Source organism: Euprymna scolopes, chromosome 3 (assembly GCF_053919585.1).
Source record: "Euprymna scolopes isolate OS-2025 chromosome 3, ASM5391958v1, whole genome shotgun sequence".
Taxonomy (NCBI): domain Eukaryota; kingdom Metazoa; phylum Mollusca; class Cephalopoda; order Sepiida; family Sepiolidae; genus Euprymna; species Euprymna scolopes.
Window position 1 is genome coordinate 24,496,660 of NC_136484.1, and position 7,869 is coordinate 24,504,528.

Below are 7,869 nucleotides of genomic sequence, written 5' to 3' on the forward strand. Positions count from 1 at the left end.
GTTGCAATAGTTAGAAATAGATTGAATAAGTTCTGAAAACTTCTACCATTACTAACGCACAGAGTGTTATCACTATCGACCAAGAGTATGTGTACTAAGTGTGATGACGTATGACAGTGAAAGCTGCTAACCATTAAGTGTTGAAGATATGCATAGCATAGAGAGAATTACTATAAAAATGATACGATGGTTGTGTAACGTGAACATTAAAGACTGACTCAAATCTAATGTCAGCGGAATTTGAACGGTATAGAGAGCTGAGAGCAGAACAAGAGACTCCGTTATTATAATAAGGTTTAAAGAATTGATGAGAATTCTTGGGATAATAGATGTAGAATTATTGACGTGTCAGTTCGCAGAAGAATGCCAATAAAAACATGGAACGATGTGACAAGGATGGAGATGAAAGAAAACGAGACAAATGAAGATTTGGTTAGTTTGAACGTCAATTTCTAAAATAAACAATACAACACCTATCGACGTCAATGTTTAGGTAAGTACGGAGGTACATAGTTACAACGGTTTTTATATTTATGTTATTCTTCTATACATAATGCGTTTTTTTATATATAATGAACATGACGTTAACCAGTTTGATATATATTTTCACGTGTTAAAGTTAATGTTGTGGGGGGACTCACCCTTACACAAGATTAATATTAATATACCGACAGATACAGACTCCCGTAGTGTGTGTGTGTGTGTGTGTGTGTGTGTGTGTGTGTGTGTGAATGTGTGTGTGTGTGTGTGTGTGTGTGTGGTACGCCATATTGGCCGTAAGTACTACAATTCTTATTCTCTACTTATTCTGTCTTGTTGTAAATAAATACCGTTTTCTAAACAAAGTCCGTTTTTTTTTCTTAGTGATCCTTCGAGCCACAATAGTTAAGTTCTCTTTCTTTTTTTTTTTTTTTGTCGTTTTGGGCTTCAATTTAACATGCAAGGTCTGTCATTAGTGATTATATAATTTTATTTCACTATAATAAATAAAAAAATGGAAGAAACATGCACGGCAATTAAGAGAAAAAGCATGGACACACGCGCACACACACACACACACACACATATATATATAATATATATATATATTTTATATATACATATATATATATATATATATATATATATATATATATATATATATATATATATATAATGAGCTGTAATACCGGCAACAGCTGATGTTGTAACTAAGCTAGTTAATTTTGTGCTGTCAATATATAGTTACTTATGGCGGACTCTGTATGTACGGATGTTTTTCCTAGTGTCAGTTATTTAAATCGGTGTTTTATAGGCTATACCTATATTTATATTGACACTAATTTAATTATGGGACCTGGATATGACCTTAAACTATATCCGATGGTGAGGGCCCAGCTTGCGGGCTTTGGGGAGTGTGGAGCCACCCTTTGCTTCCATGCCCACTCTGACCTGGAGTGGTAGTACCTGTTAGGGTCCCAACTATGGGTTAAATAGAAACTGACTTAAAAAAATAAATATATTCTATTAAAAATTGTTCTTCAAAATCACTGGAGTTGGCATTAAATAACCTGAAAAGGGTTGATATGCCGTAAAACCAACAAACAAACAAACAAACTAATTTAATTATATTTGCATAATATATTTGTATATTTCGTAATATATTCATATATTTCATATAATAGTCCTATATTAAACAATATATATATATAATATATATATATATATACGAGGGGCGTGCAATAAGTAATGCCCCTGACCCATTTCCCATAGGAGTAGAGCAACGAAACTTGGCACAGTTATTAGTCTTTCTCTACATAGGAACCACCCAGAGTTATGCATTTCTCCCATCGTTTGATGCAGTTCTGTAGACCGTTTTTATAAAACACCCCAGGTTGGTCCTTCATGGCTGGGAAGAGGTGAAAGTCAGAGGGTGCAAGGTCAGGAGAGTAGGGAGGATAGGTAAGGATTTCATAATCACACGTCCGTGCTTCTGGTCTGGCGACATGCGAGTTGTGGACCGGAGTGTTGTCCTGCAGAAGGAGGGTACCTTTGCTAACCTTGCCCCGCCTCTTGATTTAGATAGCTTCCCTTAATTTCCTCAAAAGTGAAGCATAATAGGCTCCTGTAATTGTGGTACCCTTTGCCAGAAAATCTGTCATCACTACTCCGTCCTGGTCCCAGAAACTGTGAGCATGACCTTGCCAGCGAAGGGCTGCACACTGGCCTTCTTTGGAGGTGATGAGTCCAAGTGCTTCCACTGCATTGACTGGGCTTTAGTTTCTGGATCATAGTGATCATAGTTTTATCCTGTGTAATTAGTGTTTTGAAAAACTTTGACTCATCTTCTTGGCACATCTCCAAATTCATCCTCGAGCACTCGACGCATTCTCGCTTCTGGAATGGTGTGAGCAACCTGGGAATCCATCTGGCAGAAACCTTATGCATATGCAAATGGTCATGAATGATAGTTTCCACAGACCCTTTACTAATCTTGACATCTTGGACTATTTGGCGAATAGTAATTCGCCGATCTTCCAAAAATGGCAGCCTCAACTTGACGGACAGATGCCTCATTAATGGCAAAAAGGGGGGGGCGACCAGGTGTGGGAGCTTTTTCCACAGACTTCCGGCCATGTTTGAAATCACAATGCCAGCGTTTTATAAGGTCATATGATGGGGCATTATCACCATAAGTTTCTTTCATTTCATCAAAAGTCTCCTGTGGTGTGCGTCCTTTCAAATACAAAAACCGGATCACTGCTCGACATTCAACAGGCTCTATTTCACACGTGACTCAGTTCAAACACATGTAAAACAGAAACCACAATTAGTTCAGAGCTAGAATTTTCCACATAACCCGTAGAGATATAAATCATTGCACATGCAAAATTTCAGCTAGATCAGACAACTGGAAGTGGGCCAGGGGCATTACTTATTGCACGCCCATCGTATTACATAATATATTCCTATATTTGATATGTTCCTATATTTGATAATATATTTCTATATTTAAAAATATATTTCTATATTCTATATTATATTCCTATGTTCCATAATATATTCCTATATGTCATATTATATTTCTGTATTTCATAATATATTCCAATACTCCCACCAGGAGTTCCACCCGGTTTACCTCAGGCCTTATGTACTGCTTATAACTTTATGTGCATATGTATATCTATATATCTAGAAAAGTGAAAATTTCTCTGTATGTGTGTCTGTGTGTGTACACTTCCCTAAGAAACTACTCTGTCAATTTTCAGTCTACAGACTCGAGATTTGACATAAGAGGTATTGAGATTTGGGAAAATCTTTGTAATCGAATTTCGGCCAGAAATTTGGCTGTCAAGGGGTCAAAGTTCAACGATTTGAGCTTTTGAAAACTCTACCAAACTCCTCTGCCAAGTTTAGGTCTAAACACTTTAAATTTTAGATGTACGTTACTTAGACATGTACCAAACTTTTTAATTTGATTTGAGCCCAAAACAATAAATGTTAAGGGGTCAAAATTGGGGTTAATTTTTAAAAAATTGACCTCTGCGGTCTCTACCAAATTACTCACACATACACACACATACACACACACACACACACACACACACATATATATATATATATATATATATATATATATATATATATATGCTCATAAAGTTATGAACAGTATATAGAACCCGAGCAAAGCCGAGCTGAACTACTAGTATATATTAAAAAGTTTGACTCATGTCCAGGTAATCTACATCTAAAATTCCAAGTGTTTAGACACAGATTTGGCGGAGGAGTTTGGTAGAGTCTGCAAAAGTCAACTCTTTCAACTTTCGCCCAAAAAAGCTTGCTGCATGTCTTAATACCGTTTATGTAAATTTTAAATGTTTAGACCCAAAATCGGCTGAATAGTTTGCTAGACACCGCAAATGTCAAACGTTTTAAACTTTGACCCCTTGGCAGTCAAATTTTAAGCCAAAAACCGACTAAAATGCTTGCCCCATGTCTGAATAAACTTTATGCAAAATTTCAAATATTTAGACAAAAATTGGCTGAGTAATTTGGTTGAGTCCGCTGAGGTCAATATTTTTTAAACTTTGACCCCAATCTCGTTGAACTTTGACCCCTTGACAGCCAAATTTCTGGCTGAAAACCAATTATACCCCTTATGTCAAATCTAGAGTATGTAGACTGAAAATTGGCAGAGTAGTTTGGTAGGGAAATGTACACACGCACACACACACATGCATACACACATGTACACTCAGACAATTTCACTTTTATAGATATAAAGATATATTCAACACTGTTTTCGAGTGCTTTATTTTTCTATCTAAATCATTTACAAAACACATGTCTCCGCATCATTTATTTAAGTCTGTATTGCATAACATATGTCCGTTATCATTACTGCTTTGTTGGTTAGTTTCTCCCTTTCACAGCGGAATGATGTGACACAAAGGTCGGGGAAGTGGGATTTGAAAACCCAGCCCCCTAGAGGAAGAACATTGGGCTGCAAGAAATACCTTAACAGTCCGGTCGGCATTTTTTGGTAGTGGTGCCTCTGGCCATGAACGATAGAGTAATCTCTTCTCAAAGAATGAGAAAACAAAATCTAGGAGTGTGGATCTCCTAAAACAGCACAGGATCTAAAACAGTTTATAGAGGCAAGTTATCTCAACAATGGCCGACACTTGGTTGGCTTTAGTACTGAGGGTAAAAACTCGACTGAACTGAGCTGGACGAAAGTGGTCTGTTATTTTTGGCAATCAAAAACTATAAAAATCTAATGTCCGTGAAGATGCTAATACAGATGAGTTCGAATTGCGTAGTTTTGTTGGCTTTCATTCGCAGGTCGACGTTATTTCTATTTTTGATAACGTCCTGTCAAATTATGCCCTGTAGCAAAGTGCGAGTAAATCTTAATTAGAGAGTTTAAACTCTGCCACTCTTTCTATATAATATGATTTATATAAAAATAAGATTTTTATTTTGCTATTTGGGAGTTTTTTTGGGGTTTTTTTTTTCGCTCTTTTATCATCTACGGATGGCGACCTTAGTAACACTTATTTAAATGCACATTGTTTAGCATATGTATGCTGTCAATGCTGGTTTAATATTATCAGTCTGTAGAGAGATTGAGAAGCAATAAGTTATTTGGGGTAATTTGAAACTATAAAGATCTGATTTTCCTCAAGATGGATGTACGGAAGAGTTGTCAATAGATAATAAGATACTAATTGTTTTTTAAATGTGATTAAACGAGTAACAGACGACGAAACACAAAATTATCAAAACATTAAGAAAAGGCGCCAAAAGTTATTATTGACTCCCGGGCTATCGCCACGCAACGCCACCTAATGAAAAAGGCATGAACCCGTGAAACTTCCGATAATTAAAACAGGAGTCATTTGTGTACCATGGCTAAAGCTCGAATCAAAGTACAAAAACAGGAATTGCACCGAAAATCGTTTGAGTGTCCAATTTCGAATAGGATGTCTAGAAACATCAAACAAGGATGTGGTTGAATCGGAAGTGGCAATAAGCTAAACACATATCACCTAGACACGTACACATTTACAAAAAAACACATACAAGGTGCATTCAATAAGTTTCCAGACTTTCTGTACGGGTATCTAAAATTATTGTCGAAAATTCACCATGTTATTGCTATACATCTTTTAAGATGACTGACCAATTTTTACGATTTCAGGTTCAAATGAACGGCTGCAGCAGAAATTGGAATACACCGTACTAAAGACTTGTTGTAACAGCTGGTGAATTTCAAAAGTGTAATTTGTACGTGAGGGCACTTTAGAAGAACGATATGTAATAAAATTCTGTTTTAAATTTGAAAAGAAAATGCCACAGAAACCGTAGAGAGATGACAAGAACTATTGAAGGCAGCAATTGCTGTGGGTGTAGTTGGAGTATAAAAGTTTATAACTTTACTTTATTCGTTTTCTGCTCGTGACGTGCAGGAATGCAAAATATTATTATAAAAAAATAAACGAAACATTTTTTACAAATACATATTTTGGACCGATACTTCGGTCTTCATAAGTGTATAGTGAAAATGATGAGCATGCACGGGGGAAGAGGAGAAAGAAGGAAGAACACACACACACACACACACACACACATACACACATATATATATATATATATATATATATATATATCATGTATATATATATATGATGATTGAAACGTCTTGTCAGACGAATGCCACTCCCTCAGACACTTAAAAGTCCATGAGCCCCAAAAATGACTTTCATCGCCACATGACCATTTTAATAGACAAATGCCTGAGGGAGTATCTATACACAGATGATGTTACAGAGTCTTAGCTTGTACGACCGCTAAGTCTCTCTCTCTCTCTCTCTCTCTCTCTCTCTCTCTCTCTCTCTCTCTCTCTCTCTCTCTCTCTCGGTTCAAAATGTGGAAATCCAGCAATAAGCTACAGCAAGATAGCCAGCAACAAGTTAAACTGCAGACCAACTTAATGCGGGTACTGGTCTCCCGTTTTATGTTTTTTTTTAACTCAGAGATTTGCTTCTCCTAGAAAGGTTGCCTTCACCACGGCTTACGGGAGCCCTCTCCACCCCAATACACACACACACATAGATACATACATACATACATACATACATACATACATACATACATACATTCACGGTGCTAGTTTGCCGTTGACCTCGAAAAAGAGTTCATTCGCCCTTTGGAAGGTCTTGTTTTTAATCCTTCAGGGAGATTAGCCACCCTCCTCACCAAACAAGTTTGGTGGGGGAACCAGTTTAGTCGCCGGTGACCCGACCATGAGGCAGCTAATACTGGGTTAAATGGTACCAGTAGCATATGACATAACTTGACACACACATGACACACACACACACACACACACACATATATATATATATATATATATATATATATATATATATATATATATATATATATATGATAATTTTGAATTTTATTCAGTAAATTAAAAAACTACGACAAATTTATTATTTGACAAGGAACACAAAAATTTAAGTTTTTCCTTAATCCATGGATTTTCAATAAATGGTCATGTCATCAGAGGAAATGTTTTTAGCAAAATAATGTTCATAGGTAGTCATAAAATTTTGCTATTTAGCACATAAATTTAAAAATTAAGCATTTTTGTGTGTAGTTTTGTGATGAACTTTGAAGGAAAGATTTTGTTTTATTTTATTATAAGTATGTCTGTAAAGGTATTGAGTGATAATTCTCTGTTTGGAGGGTCGACTGTGTCTAATTTGTTTTTAATATTTTCTATGTGTGTGTGTTTCAGGAAAAAATCTAAAATGTCGCCAATATGTCTAAATTATGCTATGTTATGAGGACATCTAAAATAGAAAAGGTCAGATTTTAGAAATTTTAAGAAGAGGCAGGCTATTTTTTATACTAAGTGGGTTACTCATAGAGAGAGTAAAATCTTACTTTTAGATATTATCATTACATCGAAAATAATTAATGTCAAAGATAAGTCTGATAATTTTTATTACAGTTTGGGAAGGAAACGGCAAGTTAACGTTGATTTTTAGGTTTATATAGAGTAAATTAAAACATTTGTAAATGGGAGCATTCGTGTATAATATTACATCTAAGCTGTGCATAGGTTTTTTTTTCTTTCTTTATACATAAATGTTTTTAAAAAGAATATCCAAGTAAATCTCTCGCGTTTTTTTTTATGGTTTTTATTGAGGTTAGAAAATTTATATGACTTATGGGATTTTGTGTGCGGCCCTACCAATGTCGGATATTATGGGGGCTCATAAGGATGTCCGACGTGTGTGTTTTGGGGAGTCCATATAATGTGGAAATGTCGGGGTTGTATTCAATATATTATGCTATGTTTTATCGATGTTTTAT